General features: G+C 37.6%; 1 pseudogene; it reads right to left on the bottom strand.

Moving 5' to 3' along the window:
- Positions 1 to 16,538: 16,538 nt before the first annotated feature.
- LOC143672347 (U7 small nuclear RNA) lies at positions 16,539 to 16,586 on the bottom strand (annotated as a pseudogene).
- Between the last annotated feature and the right edge of the window lie 601 nt (positions 16,587 to 17,187).

The following is a 17,187-nucleotide window of genomic DNA, read 5'->3' on the forward strand; positions in this document are numbered from 1 at the left end:
AGGCCCAGCCTTTCAAGAATATCAGCTGGTTCCATCTCCCTACCCATATTATTGTCAGGCCCTTCCAGCATGAAAAATTTAGAATGGGTATACCCCAAATGCACCTAAAGAGTGGGATAGAAAGATCAAAGGTGATGGTGACATTATACAGAGAAGGTAAGGTTTAACAAACGAGTATAATTGCTGAATCATTATACTGATGTTTCTTTTAGTCTCCAGTATCTTAGAGCAGCTTGGTGTAAAAACCTAAAATTGTGGAATTACAGCCCAAACCAAACTCTGAAATCTGTTCTGCAACTAATTGTTGTGCTGTGCTTTGAAATTTATTGCTTTTTTGCATAATATTAGTTTTCACAAAAAAGAAAAAAAAGTTGATTGATAGTAAGAAAATATTTATTCCTTCTAGCCTCCAAAGTTCTGTGGCAGCTAGAAGAAAAAATCTGAGATGATCATATGGTAGCCCATGACAAACTCTGCGATCTGTCCTGTAACTACTTGTTGAAGAGTACCTTGAAAACTATTGTTTTTTTTTCTTTGCTTAGTATATATGTTATATTATATAATAAAAATTTTAAATATATAAGCATTTATATGCTGTTTACAAGAGACTTATTTCAGACTCATACAAATAGGTTGAAAGTGAAAGGTTGGAAAAAGTATTCCATACAAACTGCACCAAAAAAAAGCTTGGGGTACTCATACTAACAAAAAAAAATAGACTTTCAATGCAAAATTGTTACGAGACAAAGAAGGACGCAATATATTAATAAAGGGGGGCAATTCATCAAAAAGAAATAACAATCTCTATGCAGCTAATGAAGGTACCCCAAAGCACATGTGGCAAACACTTGCAAAACTGAAGGGAGTAACAGACATCTGTACAATAACAGTGGAACATTTCAACACACCATTCTTTCAGTTCTCTTCAGTAGATAGAACATCTAACAGGATCAATAAGGAAACAGAGAACCTAAATAATATGAAAAATGAACTAGACCTAACAGACATATATAAAACATTGGGCCCCCAAACAGCAGGATGTACATTCTTCTCAAGTGCTCATGGAACATTCTCCATGGCAAACCACATGCTGGGGCATAAAACAGGTCTTAATAAATTTACAGTGATTGAAATTATACAAAGCACTTGCTCTGATCATAATGGAATGAAGCTGGAAAGCAATAACAACTGGAGAACTGGAAAAAACACATCTGTATGAACAGTAAACAAAATGCTCTTAAACAATCAGTGCGTCCAAGAAGAAATTGCAAGAGAATCAGTAAATATATTGAGATGAATTAAAACAAGAACACAACATGCCAAAATGTACAGGATACAGTGAAGGGAGTACTGACAGGGAAATTTTATAGCCCTAAATTAAAAATGAAAAAAGAGCTACAATCGAAGACCTAACTGCATGCCTGGAAGAATCCCAAAAGGGATAGCAACTAATGCCAAAGCAAGCAGAAGGAAAAATGCAACAAACATTAGAGCCAAAACAAATGAAATGAAGAATAAAAATACAATAGAATCCATAAAACCAAAAGTTGGTTCTTTGAGATCAATAAAATTGAGAAACCCTTAACTAGAAAAAAGAGAGAAGATGCAAATAAATAAAATCACAAGTGAGAGAGGACATTACTACTGACCCCTCAGAAATTAAAAGGATCAAAAGAGGATACTTTGAACACCTGTATATCAACTAATTAGAAAACTTAGATGAAATGGACAAATTCCTAGAAACACACAAACTACCTACATTGACTTGAGAGGAAATAGAAGACCTCAGCAAACCAATCACAAATAAAGAGGTTGAATCAGACATCAAAAACCTCCCGCAAAAGGATTCTCTAGGACCACATGGCTTCATGGGTAAATTCTACCAATCTTTCCAAGAATTAATACCAATCCTATTCAAACTCTTCCAAAATATTGAAGAGGAGGTGTATTACTTAGGGTTCTCTAGAGAAACAGAATCAACAGGGGACACTTGCAAATATAAAATTTATAAAAGTATCTCACTTAACCATTGGAATACAGAGTCCAAAATCCACAGGGCAGGTGGTGAAGCTGACGATTCTGATGGAGGGTCTGGACGAACTCCACAGGAGAGACTCGCCGGCCGAAGCAGGAAGAGAGCCTGTCTCTTCTGACTCCTCCTTAAAAGGCTTCCAGTGATTAGATTGAGCATCCCTCATTGGGGAAGATACTCCCCTTGGCTGATTACAAATGGAATAGCTGTAGATGCAGCTGACATGATCATGATCTAATTCTATGAAATGTTCTCATTGCAACAGAGAGGCCAGCACTTGCCCAACCACACAAACAGGTACCACCACTTGGCCAAGTTGACACATGAAGCTGACCATGACAGGAGGGAACACTACTTAACTCATTCTGTGAAGCCAACATCACCCTAATTCCAAAGCCAAATAAAGATACAAGAAAATTATAGACCAATCTCTCCAATGAATATAGATGTAAAACTCCTCAACAAAATACTTGCAAATCAAACCCAACAACCCATTAAAAGAATTGTACACCATGATTAAGTGAGTTTTGTTCCAGGTATACAAGGGTGCTTTAAGAGAAGAAAATAAATCAATGTAATTCACCACATTAACAAATCAAAGGGGAAAAATGTATGATCATATCCATTGACACAGAAAAGGCATTTGACAAAATCCAGCATTTTTCTTGATAAAAATACTTTGAAAGATAGGAATAGAAGGAAACTTCCTCATCAGGATGAAGGGCATAAATAACATTGTGCTCAATGGTGAAAGTTTGAAAATTTTTCCTCTAAGATCTGGAACAAGAAAAGGATGCCTATTGTCACCACTGTGATTCAACACTGCTAGAAATTCTAGCTAGAGCAATGAGGTAAGAAAAAGAAATACAACAATCTAAATTCGAAAAGAAGACATAAAACTTTCACTATTTGCAGATGACATGATCCTATACATAAAAAGCCTGGAAAAATCTTCTACAAAGCTACTAGAACTAATAAATGAGTTCAGCAAAGTGGTGGGGATACAAGATTAACATAGAAAAATCAGTAGTGTTTCTCATCCTCACATTGTTCAGAGTTGTCAGAGCCTGCAGAGAATCTGGAGGCAGACTAAATCGTCCAGCATGGGGGCCAGGTCTCAGGGCACAGGGACCACTTGCCCGGCCAGGTGTGGGAATGGCCCTGCAGGTGTGGTGTCTGGCAGACCCGACAGCACTGCATGTCACCTGATCCCCTGGGCACTGGTCAGCTCCCTAGTCCCACTGGCATGGAGCAGCAGTCCAGCTGCTGGAAGATGGGAGCAGCCCCACCTGCCAAGCATACTGACCTCAGCTGCTACAGAGTAAGAGGGGTAAACCTGAGGGAGGAGGAGCCTCAGGCATGCCACCTGCTGGCAAGAAGAGCAAAGTGTAGATCGGCTGCTCCAGACGGAGAGAGGGGAGCCTGAAGGGAGGACGTGACTCAGTCACCAACTGCTGGGGAGAAGGGGGAAGTGCATGCAGGCTAACTCCCTATCTGCCTAGGATTTTGTTGTTGTTGTTGTTGTTGTTTTTTAATTACTTTTTCTTTTCCCCTTTTAAAATTCTATATATTTTCATTAGTAGTATAATTGTTTTTTCATTTTTTATAGCTATTTTATATTTTTATTGGTTCTTTATTTTCTATTTATGTCATTATTTCTTATTATTATTCTATGTCATTTGTTTTTATTTTTCCTAAATTTCCTCTTTGGTGGGCACCAGTCTGACTTCACTCTCAGTATATCTTTGTGGTGTCTCCTTTTGATTCTGGAGCCTATTATCAGTGAGATGTGTTTTGTTCTTGTTGCTGTTTTTTTTCATATTTTTATTGTATTCTTATTTTATTATCTTTTTTTTGGGGGGGGTGCTGTGCAGGCTGGGAATCGAGCCTGGGTCTCCCACATGGTAGGTGGCCATTCTGCCACTGCTGTACACATATATACCAGCCTAGCTTCTGATAGTCCCTCAAATTGAACTGAATCCCCTACATGAGATCTGGACCTTGATTTGGCAGAGAATAACTGACAAAACAGGTACAAAAGGAAACCTTCAGTGAAAACCAAGTACATATAAAACTTTAGAAGAGTAAAGGAAACGGACTTGCAAAATAACTACATCAAGATAATCAGATGCCCCAACACAACAGAAAATCAAAAAGCACACGAAGATCCAAGCAGAACTGACCCAGCCAAACGACCAAATCAAAATTCCAAAGGGGATACAAAACATGGAACAACTACTCAAGGATATTTATAAAGAAATAAAGGATGTCAGGAAGACACTAGAAGAGCATAAAGAAGAATTTGGAAAACTATGATCTTGAAAGTAAAAAAAAAAAAAAAAAAAAAATTTGGAAGGTTAAATAGAAAAATGGCAGATCTCTCAGAAATGAAAGATATAGTAGACCAAATTAGAAATATACTAGACACACACAATAGCAGATTTGAATAAGCAGAAGGAAAAATAAGTGAGCTAGAAGACAAAACAACTGAACTACGCACAAAAGAACAAATGGCAAGAAAAATAGAAAAATGCAACTGGCTGTTAAGGAAATGCTGGATAACAAAAGGTGCAAAAAATAAAAGAATCACTGGTGTCCTGCAAGGAGAAGAGTAAAGAGATGGGAAAGTTAATTGAAGATATAATCAAGGAAAAGTTCCCAATCCTCATAATAGAAATAAATACGTACCCAAAGAGGCCCAATGAACTCCAAATAGAATAAATCTGAACAGGCCTACTCCAAGACATATACTAATCAAACTGTCAAGTGTTGGAGAGAAAGGAAATCCTGAAAGCAGCATAGGAAAATCAATCTACCACATACAAGGGAAAGCACATAAGACTAACTTCAGACTACTCAACAGGCACCATAGAAGAAAGAAGGCAGTGGTATGATATATTTAAGGTTCTGAACAAGAAAGGCTTTCAGCCAAGAATTATTTATCCAGTCAAGTTAGCCTTCAAAACTGAGGGAGGGAGGAAGTAAAATCTTAAAAGACAAACAAAGATTGAGAGAAGTAGTCAACAAGACACTGGCTTCTACCAGAAATATTAAAGGGACTCCCATCAGCTGAAAAAAAAAAGACAGTGGAGGTCTAGAAGAAGGCAAAGAATTGAAGAATATATGAAATGGTAATTTAAAGGATAAAAACAGAGAGAAGGAAATAATATGTAGATTTGACAAATAAAAACTAAAGGACAAGATGGGAGGGTCAAGAATCGCTTTTACTCACCAGTTAGAAGATATAGGCTGGCAGAGTGAATTAAAAAACATAATCCATCTATATGCTGTTTTCAAGAGAAATACATCTTAGATTCCAGGACACAGACTGAAAGTGAAAGGATGGAAAAAGATGTTCTATACAAGCTATAACCAAAACAAAGCAGGAGTAGTTATACTAATATCAGACAAAATAGACTTTAAATGTGAAGACATCATTAATAGACAAAGAAGGGACACCACATATTAATAAAAGTGACAATTCACCAAGAAGAAATAACAATCATAAATGTGTATGCTCCAAATGAAGGCGCTCCAAAGTACGTGATGCAAACATTGGAAAAACTGAAGGGAGCTATAAACATACCAACAGTAATAATGGGTTCTTTGAGAAAATCAGTAGAATTCATGGACTGCTAGCTAAACTAACAAAGAAACAAAGAAACAAAGAGAGAGGATGCAAATAAAATCAGAAATGAGAGGACGTTTGTTACCACAGATCATGAAGAAATTTTAAAAAATCATAGGAGAATATTATGAACAACTATATGCGAACAGATTAGAAAACTTAGATGAACTGGGCAAATTCCTGGAAACACATAAATTAACTATACAGACTTGATTAGAAATAGAAGATCTCAACAAACCAATTACAAGTAAAGAGATTCAATCAGTCATTAAAAATCTTCCCACAAAGGAAAGTCCAGAACCAGATGGCTTCACAGGAGAATTTGATCAAACCTTCCAAAAAGAACTAACACCAATCCTGCTCAAACTCTGTCAAAAAATTGAGGAAAAAGGAATACTACCTAACTCATTTTTTGAAGCTAACATCACTCTAATACCAAAATCAGATAAAGATGCTACAAGAAAGGAAAACTACAGACCATTTTCCCTAATGTACATAGATGCAGAAATTCTTAACAAAATACTAGCAAGTTGGATCTAATGCCATGTTAAAAGAGGTACACATCATGACCAAGTGGGATTCATACTAGGAATGCAAGGGTAGTTCAACACAAGAAACTCAAATCACCCTAATACAGCACCTTAACAAATTAAAAGGGAAAAAAATCACATGATCATAGTGATTGATGCTGAAAAAGCATTTGACAAAATCCAACATCCTTTCCTGATAAAAACACATCAAAAGATAGGAATTGAAGGAAACTTTCTCAGTATAATAAACGGCATATATGAAAAACCCATAGCCAGCATCATACTTAATGGTGAGAAATTGAAAGCATTCTCCCTAAAATTGGGAATGAGACAAGGATGCTCACTGTCACCACTATTATTCAATATTGTTATTAGAAGTCCTAGTTGGAGTGATTAAGACAGGAGAAAGAAATAAAAAGCATCCAAAAAGAAAAGGAAGCAAAACTCTCATTATTTGCAGATGACACAATCCTACACTTAGAAAACCCTGAGAAATCTATAACAAAGCTACTTGAGCTAATAAATTCAGCAAAGTGTTGGGATACAAGATTAATGTACAAAAATCAGTAATGTTTCTATACCCAAGCAATGAGCTATCTGAGGTGACACTTAAGGAAAATATTCCATTCAAAATCATGACCAGGAGAATCAGTTATCTAAGAATAAGCCTAATCGGGGATGTCAAGGACTTATACACAGAAAATTACAAAAAACTGCTAAAAAAAAATTTAAATGACCTAAATAGATGGGAAGGCCATTCCATGTTCATACATAAGAAGGGTGACTGTCGTCAAGATGTCAATTCCACCCAAACTGATCTACAGTTTCAATGCAATACCAATCAAAATCCCAATGACCTACTTTGCATATTTAGAAAAGCTGGTTATTAAATTTATATGGAAGGAAAAGAGACCCTGAATAGCTAAAGATATCCTAAAAAGGAAGAGCAAAGTGGGAGGACTATAACTTCCTGACTTTAAAGCTTACTATTAAAGCCACAATGGTCACAATAACATGGTACTGGCACAAAGATAGAAGGATCGATCAATGGTATAGAATCAAGAGTGTAGAGATTGACTACTAAATTTATGGACATTTGATCTTTGATAAGCCCCCCAAATCCACTGAACTGGGACAGAATAGTCTTTTCAATAAATGGGCATGGGAGAACTGGATTTCAATAGCAAAAAGAATGAAAGCAGACCCCTACCTGACACCCTAAATTAAAATTAATTCAAAATGATTAAAGACCTAAATGTAAGAGCCAGTACCATAAAACTTCTAGAAGAAAATGTAGGGAGACATCTTCAAGATCTAGTAATAGGAGGTACCTTCTGATACTTTACACCTAAAGCATAAGCAGTGAAAGAAAAAAATAGACAAATGGGAATTCCTTAAGATCAAGAGCTTCCATACCTCAAAAGACTTTGTTAAAAAGGTGAAGAGGCAGCCAATGCAATGAGAGAAAATATTTGGAAACCACATGTTGGATAAAGGCTTAATATTCTATGTACATAAAGAAATTATACAGCTCAACAGCAAAAGAACAACCAAATTATAAAATGGGCAGAGGGTATAAATAGACTACTGAAGAGGAAATACATATGGCTAAAAGGCACATGAGGAGCTGTTCATCTTCATTGGCTATAAGGAAAATGCAAATTAAGGCAACAATGAGATATCACCTCACACCTATAAGAATGCCTCCCTATTAAACAAACAGGAAACTACAAATATTGGAGAGGATGTGGAGAAATTGGAACACTTATGCATTGCTGTTGGAAATGTGTAATGGTACAGCCACTGTGGAAGATAGTCTGGCAACTCCTCAGAAAACTAAATATTGAGTTGCCCTATGACCCAGCAATACCGGTATTTGATATATACCCAGAAGAGCTGAGGGCAATGACACGAACAGGCATTTGCACACCAATGTTCATAGTGGCACTATTCACAATTGCCAAGAGATGGAAACAATCCAAGTCCCCATCAACAGAAGAGTGGATAAACAAAATGTGGTATATACATATGATGGAATATTACGCAACAGTAAGAGGGAATGATTTTCGAAAACATATGACAATGTAGATAAACCTAGCAGACATAATGCTGAGTGAAATAAGTCAGGACAAAAGGACAGATACTGTATGATTTCTTATTATGATTCTGGTAATGGTAATCTCAGTGATTACACTGTAGAATATAGCAGACCTAGAGATACTCAAGAAGATAGAGATGGAGGAAAGGCTACCTAAAGAGGTTGAATCTAAAAGCAAGGGAACAGGGCGGGCCACGGTGACTCAGCAGGCAAGAATGCTTGCCTGCCATGCCAGAGGACCCGGGTTTGATTCCTGGTGCCTGCCCATGTGAAAAAATAAATAAATAAATAAATAAAAGCAAGGGGGTCTTCCAGGTCAAGATGGTGGCTTAACAACGTGCGCATTTTAGTTCGTCCTCCAGAACAACTACTAAATAACCAGAAACAGTACAGAACAGCTCCCGGAGCCACGATAGTGACCAAACACACAGCGTACCCCAGTCTGGACCAGCTGGACTGGCTGCGAGCACCCCCCAGAACTATGAGTTCCCAAAGCTGTGGCAGCCAGCGCCCCTCCCCAACAGGCCGCTTCCCAGAGGGGAAAGGAAAGGACCTTACCAGCAGCAGGGACTGGGCACAATCAAACCCCAATTGTGGAACTAATTAACAAATTCTGACTACTAAAAATAGGCCCCCAGCTTAGGTGAACCTGATCAAAGCAGAGGTTGCTCATTTTTGCCCCATTGCCAAGGGGGCAGGACTGACAGAAAAAAGGGGGAAAAAAAGAAGGAAACAGGTTTTTGTGGCTGTGTGTCTACAAAGGCTTGACTGCCTCTGGATACAAAGGCAGGACTTTTCAGGCTGTAACTGCCCCAGGCATAGGCAGAAGTGAGCTCTTTTGGGGGCTTATCTGGAGCTTGTGCCTTCCCCAGGGGAAGAGTGAAACCCCACCCAGGTGAAATTCCTCCATCAAGGAATTCAGACACCAGGGCTTGGCAATTTGAAGCCATTAAAACCAGCCTACAACCTCTCATGTCTCCACCACGCCCCCAGCAGGGAGAGTCTGTCAAAGTTAAAGGTACTGCATCATCTTATGCTGGTGGGACCTGTAGTCAGACAAGTGCCACATACTGGGCAGGATAAGAAGAACAGAGTCCAGAGACTTCACAGGAAAGTCTTTCAACCTGCTGGGTCTCACCCTCAGGGAAAACCGATGCAGGTGACTCTTTCCTCCTGATAGGAGGCCAGTTTGGTCTGGGAAAATCTGGCTGGGGTCTATAATATCTAAGTAGACCCTCCTAAGTGTGTGGGGGGGAAAGGCACCACACAAGCAGGGCAAGAAACAAGAAAACAAGAACTGAAAAATTCTCCTCTGTTAAACAAAACTTAAGCTAAAGGTCCAGATAAAGCTAAACTGAATGTCAAAGAACAGATAGACAACAAATTCATCCAGCAAGAAAACCCTAGATAAAAGAAGTGAAAGCAATCTCCAGAATAAACTAATTAAGGTAATTAAATGCCTAGACACCAGCAAAAAATAACAAATCACACTAGGAAAATTGAAGATATGGCCCAGTCAAAGGAACAAACCAACAATTCAAATGACATACAGGAGCTGAAACAATCAATTCAGAATGTACGAACAGACATGGAAAACCTCATCAAAAACCAAATCAATGAATTGAGAGAGGATATAAAGAAGGCAAGGAATGAACAAAAAGAAGAAACTGAAAGCCTGAAAAAACAAATCACAGAACTTATGGGAATGAAAGACACAGTAGAAGAGATGAAAAAAAAAACAATGGAAACCTACAATGGTAGATTTCGAGAGACAGAACATAGGATTTCTGAACTGGAGGATGGAATATCTGAAATCTGACAAGAAACAGAAACTATAGGGAAAAAAATGGAAAAACATGAGCAGGGACTCAGGGAATTTTGAAAGACAATATGCAGCGCATGAATATACGTGTTGTGGGTGTCCCAGAAGGAGAAGAGAAGGGAAAAGGAGGAGAAAAACTAATGGAGGAAATTATCACTGAAAATTTCCCAACTCTTATAAAAGACTTAAAATTACAGATCCAAGAAGTGCAGCATACCCCAAAGAGAATAGATCCAAATAGACATACTCCAAGACATTTAATAATCAGAATGTCAGAGGTCAAAGAGAAAGAGAGGATCTTGAAAGCAGCAAGAGAAAAGCAATCCATCACATACAAGGGAAACCCAATAAGACTATGCGCAGATCTCTCAGCAGAAACCATGGAGGCAAGAAGACAGTGGGATGATATATTTAAATTATTAAAAGAGAAAAACTGCCAACCAAGAATTCTATATCCAGAAAAACTGTCCTTCAAAAATGAGGGAGAAATTAAAACATTTTCAGACAAAAAAAATCACTGAGAGAATTTGTGACCAAGAGACCAGCTCTGCAAGAAATACTAAACACTAGAGACAGATATGAAGACAGAAGAGAGAGGTGTGGAGAAGAGTGTAGAAAGGAAGACTATGAGTAAAGGTAAAAAGAAGGAAAATTAGACATGACATATAAAATCCAGAAGGCAAAATAGTAGAAGAAAATACTACCCATGCAGTAGTAACACTGAATGGTAATGGATTAAACTCTCCAATCAAAAGACATAGTCTGGCAGAATGGATTAAAAAACAGGACCCATCTATATGCTGTCTTTACTCAAAGGACACAAGACCAAGGACACAAATGGACATTTACACACCAATGTTTATAGCAGCATTATTTACAATTACCAAGAGATGGAAACAACCAAAATGTCCTTCGGCAGACAGTTGGCTAAACAAACTGACATTTACATAAGATGGAATATTATGCAGCTGTAAGACAGAATAAAGTTATGAAGTATGTAACAACATCAATGGACCTTAAGGACATTATGCTGAGTGTGATTAGCCAGAGACAAAAGGACAAATACTGTATGGTCTCACTGATATGAACTGACATTAGTGAATAAACTTGGAATATTTCCTTGGTAACAGAGACCATCAGGAGATAGAAATAGGGTAAGATATTGGGTAATTGGAGCTGAAGGGATACAGATTGTGCAACAAGACTGAATATAAAAACTCAGAAATGCACAGCACAATATTACCTAACTGTAATACAATTATGTTAAAACACTGAATGAAGCTGCATATGAGAATGATAGAGGGAGGAGGGCTGGGGCATAAATGAAATCACAAAGAAAGACGATAAAGATTGAGATGGGGTAATCTAGGAATGCCTAGAGTGTATAATGATAGTGACTAAATGTACAAACTTAAAAAATGTTTTTGCATGAGGAAGAACAAAAGAATGTCATTACTGCAGTGGGCTGAAAATAGATGGTGCTTAATATTCTAAAATTTCAACTAATGTGTGAGACTAAATCAAAAATCTTTATTCGGTACAAATCTATACTTTGACTAGTGCATCTCCTAATATAACTTATGTAGATAGTTGATTGAACACCTTAAGTACATGGAACTTTGTACAGGACATGAGATTTTGTTGGTTTGTCCAGGTGATGCCCTGATGAGTCCCAGAGTGATTTGATCAGTGAGTGGAAAAGTATTTGCAAAGTCCTCTTCGGGGAATGGTGAGAACGGGGGAAAACTCAACTTCCCCAAGTTGAATTCTTGATATTCTCACAAGCAGTGTGGACAACCAAAGCTATAGGCTGAGCCCCCGGTCTTGGGGTTTGTTCATATGAAACTTAACCCCACAGGGGATAGCTCAAGCCTACTTAAATTTAAGCCTAAGAGTCACCTCCAAGAGAACCTCTTTTGTTGCTCAGATGTGGCCTCTCTCTCCAGCCAACACAGCAGGCAGACTCACCACCCTCCCCCTGTCTACATGGGACATGACTCCCGGGGGTGTGGATCTTCCTGGCAGCATGGGACAGAAATCCCAGAATGAGCTGAGATTCAGCATCAAGGGATTGAGAAAAACTCTAGAATGAGCTGAGAACCAGCATCAAGGGATTGAGAAAACCTTCTCAACCAAAAGGGGGAAGAGTGAAATGAGACAAAGTGTCAATGGCTGAGAGATTCCAAACAGAGTTGAGAGGTTATCCTGGAGGCTATTCTTATGCATTAAGTAGATATAACCTTGTTATCCAAGATGTAATGGAGAGGCTGGAGGGAACTGCCTGAAAATGTAGAGCTGTGTTCCAGTAGCCATGTTTCTTGATGACAATTATATAATGATATAGCTTTCACAATGTGACTGTGATTGTGTAAACCTTGTGTCTGATGCTCCTTTTATCTACCTTGTCAACAGATGAGAGGAACATATGGAATAAAAATAAATAATAGGGGGAACAAATGTTAAAATAGATTTAGTTTGAAATGCTAGTGATCAATGAAAGGGATCAGTAAGGGGTATGGCCTGTAAAATTTTTTTTTTCCGTTTGTTATATTTTTCTGTTGTCTTTTTATTTCTTTTTCGGAATTGATGCTAATGTTCTGAGAAATCATCATGATGATGAATATGCAACTATGTGATGATATTGTGAATTGCTGAGTGTATGTGTTGGGAATGTTTGTTTCTTGTAATTTTTTTAAATAAAAAAAATAAAAAATAAAAGCAAGGGAACAGATAGAAGTGATGATAACTAATTAATGGGTTTATAAGTAACATTGCCACTTGAAGGTGAATATGACTGAAAGGGGATGTATAGTGTCATATATCCCAATGATTAAATTGGTGGTTATAAATAAGTTCCACATGAACTATTTCAATGGTTTGATAGTGGACAAGGAATCAATGGTAGAGGAATATAGGGGGGGAACTAAAAATGCTTGCTGTGGCCAATAAATAGTTAAAAGGCAATTAGTGCTAATGGTCATAGTTGGCTAAATCCCAATAAACCTCACTCCTGTTGTCTCTGATGAGCACCTGGGGCTTGATCTGAGACTGTATAAAAAGTTTCATGCACTAGGTTTACCTTCCTAGAAAATATAATTCCCAGAGGGTTCCTAGGTCAGATAAATCCTGAAACCCAGAGGGTCCAGCCTCTCCAGGATTATCAACTGATGGCATGCCCCTGTTCTTCAGTGTGAATACCCCTTCTCAGCATGAAAGAGTCAGAAGAGGCATTCCCCAAGGATCCCTATAGAGTAGCAGAGGGATTAAAGGAGAGGGAGGAGGTATAACAGAGAAAATGGGATTTAACAAATGACTATGGATGCTGAATCACTGTGCTGGTTTGAAATGATGTATGTACCCTAGAAAAGCCATGTTTTAATCCTAATCCCATTTTGTAAAATCAGCTGTTTCTTCTAATCCCTATTCAGTAGTGTATATTTGAAACTGTAATCAGATCACTTCCCCGAGATGTGATTTAATCAAGAGTGGTTGTTAGGCTGGATTAGGTAGAGGCGTGTCTCCACCCATTTGGGTGGGTCTTGATTAGTTTCTGAAGTCCTATAAAAGAGGAAACATTTTGGAGAAAGGGAGATTCGGAGAGAGCAGAGAATGCTGCAGCACCGCAAAGTAGAGTCCATGAGCCAGTGACCTTTGCAGCTGAAGAAGGAAAATGCCTCCCAGGTAGCTTCATGAAACCAGAAGAGAAAGCTAGCAGATGACACCGTGTTCGCCATGTGCCCTTCCAGCTGAGAGAGGAACCCTGACCGTGTTCACCATGTGTCTTCTCATTTGAGAAACCCTGAACTTCATCAGTCTCCTTGAACCAAGGTATCCTTCCCTGGATGGATGCCTTTAGTTGGGCATTTCTATAGACTTGTTTTAATTGGGACATTTTCTCGGCCTTAGAACTGTAAACTAGCAACTTATTAAATTCCCCTTTTTAAAAGCCATTCTGTTTCTGGTACATTGCATTCTGGAAGCTAGCAAACTAAAACAATCACTATATTAATATTCCTTCTAACTTCCAGTGTTTTAGAGCAACTAGAAGGAAAAATCTGAAATAATGGAATGGTAGCCCAGGACAAAATCTGGGATCTGTTCTGTAGCTGCTTGTTGAAGTGTGCTTTGAAAATTATTGCTTTTTTCCTTCTTTGCCTTATATTTGTGTTATATTTTACAATTAAAAATCTTTAAAAAAATCAGTAGTGCTTCTATACTCTAGTAATGAGCAGTTTGAGGAGGAAATCAAGTAAACAATTCCATTTACAATTACAACCAAAAGAATCAAATTTCAAGGAATAAACTTAACCAAGGATGTAAAGGTTCAATACTCAGAAATCTGCAAAACGTTGGTAAAAGAAATTCAAAGAAGACCTAAATAAAGGGAAGGGTATTCTGTGCTCATGAATAAGAATGCTAAATGTCATTAAGATGTCAATTCCACCCAAATAGATCTACAGAGTCAATGTAATAGCAATCAAAAGTCCAGTAGCCTACTTTGCAGAAATGGAAGAGCTAATTTATCAAATTTATTTGGAATGGTAAGGGACCTCAAAGAGCCATAAACCTCTTGAAAAAAGAAGAAAGAAGTTGGAGGAGTCCTGCTTCCTGACTTTAAAGCATATTATAAAGCACAGTGGTCAAAACAGTATGGTAGTGGCATAAAGGTAAACATATTGATCCATCACTAGAAAGAAAGTTAGAAGTTAAAACGTTGGACTGAAACAGTGAACTCTGTGGCAGACAGTACAAATATACAAAAGTTCTTTCATGAACTAAAACAAATGTACGTCACTATTAGAAGGAATTAATAATAAAGTGGTATATGGGGAAAATGTACTTATTGCAAACTATGGACTATAGTTAACACTAATATGTTAATATTCTTCCATCAACAGTTACAAATGTACTTACCAATCCTAGAGTCAATCATAGGAGGGGCATAAGGGGTATAGGATAGGATATCTTGGTCGTTTTGTTTTTTGTTTTTTTTTTTTTGAGTAGTGACAATGTTCTAAAATTGATTGTGATGAAGAATGCACAACTACGTAATGATACTGTGAGCCACTAATTGTATACTTTGGGTGGTCTGCATGCTGTGTGAATGTATCTCAACAAAACTGCATTTTTAAAAGTGTAGAAAATGTCAGAAAACTCAAATGGTAGGAAAAATCTTGAAACTTACTGGCTATGGTTGTTTAGTGTGTCTAGGGCAGAGGATCTGTGTGAGGAAATGTGAAGATACAAGGTTAGAAAGAGTTTAGAGCCAAATTTGAAGTAATCGAATTTCAAAATGAGAAATATCCACAAAGGTCAATTATTTATACATTCTCTATGATGCACAGATCCCCCCTCCAATATCACTGATAAGCAGTCATCCAGTCTATGTGGAATACCTCCTATGTCAGAACATACAACACTTCAAAGGCAACCCATTTCATTGTTTGACAGCTGTAGTGAATAAAACTTCTTCCTTCTGTTAGAACTGTAATTTCTCCCATCAGTCTTACTTTTGCCTCTGGAATGCCAAAGAATCTATTTTCTACTTCAATTCTTTTGAATGTTAAGAATCATTATAAATACACTCTGATGTGCTTCTTATGCACATTCACAAGAACTATGTCACAAACTATGACAGTTTGACTTCATTTTTCTCTTCTCCCAGAAGAGTGCTATATATGCTTAATATTAACATTAACAAGTGTGTATATATTTTTCATTATATGCTACTTTATTTGTTAATTTATTTAATCCTCAGAGCCTCCTTGTTAGGTAGGTACTATTATTAGCACCTTTTTTTCCAATGAGGAAACTGAGTCACAGAGACGTTAAATAACTTATCCAAGGTCAAATAGCCAGTGAGTGACAGGGTCAAGCCAGGCCCAGAAGTAGCATGCCTCATTGTGAATGACTTCGTTATCATTTAAAGATGGGACCAGGAGACACATTGAAAGTAAAATACTAAAACTGGAAAAATTTATCACTGGATTATGCTTTTTTTTTTTTTTTCAACATGGGCAGGCACTGGGAATTGAACCCAGGTCTCCTGCATGACAGGCGAGAATTCTGCCTGCTGAGCCACCATGGCCCACCCAATTATGCTCTTTTTCTCACTTCCAGGTTACTCAGCAGTTAGTTCAGTTCTTCTGTTTTATATATGCTCTTTCATATCTTTTTTCTCTTTCAACTCATATATCTAATTTCATATCACCAATCTCAGAATAACAGAGTTGGGAGTGCTCCTTTAGTGTTTTAGACATCTTATATATTGGTCTATGTATTTTTTTTTTCCAGAGTTACTAATTAAATACTCATTTTGTGCAGAAATCACGAATCTTGTTAGGAAAAGGTAACATTTTGGGGCACAGAATGTGTTCTTTCTACAGATGTATCTGAATCAATTTTAATGAATATGTTTAAGTTTTCATACCAGTCATTATACCTGCTAGACAAATTCTAAAAGAGCTGTAACACTTATCACTACAGTTTTAGCATCTGTTTAAAAGATTGCAAAATCATGGGTCACTATTTTTATGTTATAAAGCCATCAATATACAATGGCAACAGCCTTGAGGTTTGAATTTTCTAAATCCCAGTAGATCTATATGAAGATATTAATTTGAGAAAAGTAGAAAATCTATTCATTGAATTAAGTGACTTACCTAATTTTAAGTAAGACTCTACCCTTTCAAAATTAAAATACAAATACAATTGGTGTACTGCCCTCGTTAGGTAACATATATGTGCAGCAGCAGACTTTGTCAGAACCCTGCTCAGATCCCCTTGGCACTCGTGGTTCCTAGAACCACAAGTTTATCAGAGGGATTTCTCTGCTCACAGAGATTTGCTTGGCTCAAGCACATGGCTGGTTGGAAGGGCCAAGAAGGCATTAAGGGCTTAACCAGTGACAAACTTCAATTGGTAGATAAACACTCCACCTTCCTTGATGCTCAGGTGGGACAATACTAAGGCATGTGGCATGTTCTACATTACTTCCCAGAGGTCCTCAGTACAATTGAGCCCTAGTTGCCCACAGTGGCAACCACTCATCAACACAATTTATATTGGCTGCTTTCC

This window comes from Tamandua tetradactyla, chromosome X, assembly GCF_023851605.1.
Source record: "Tamandua tetradactyla isolate mTamTet1 chromosome X, mTamTet1.pri, whole genome shotgun sequence".
In the NCBI taxonomy this organism is placed as follows: Eukaryota; Metazoa; Chordata; class Mammalia; order Pilosa; family Myrmecophagidae; genus Tamandua; species Tamandua tetradactyla.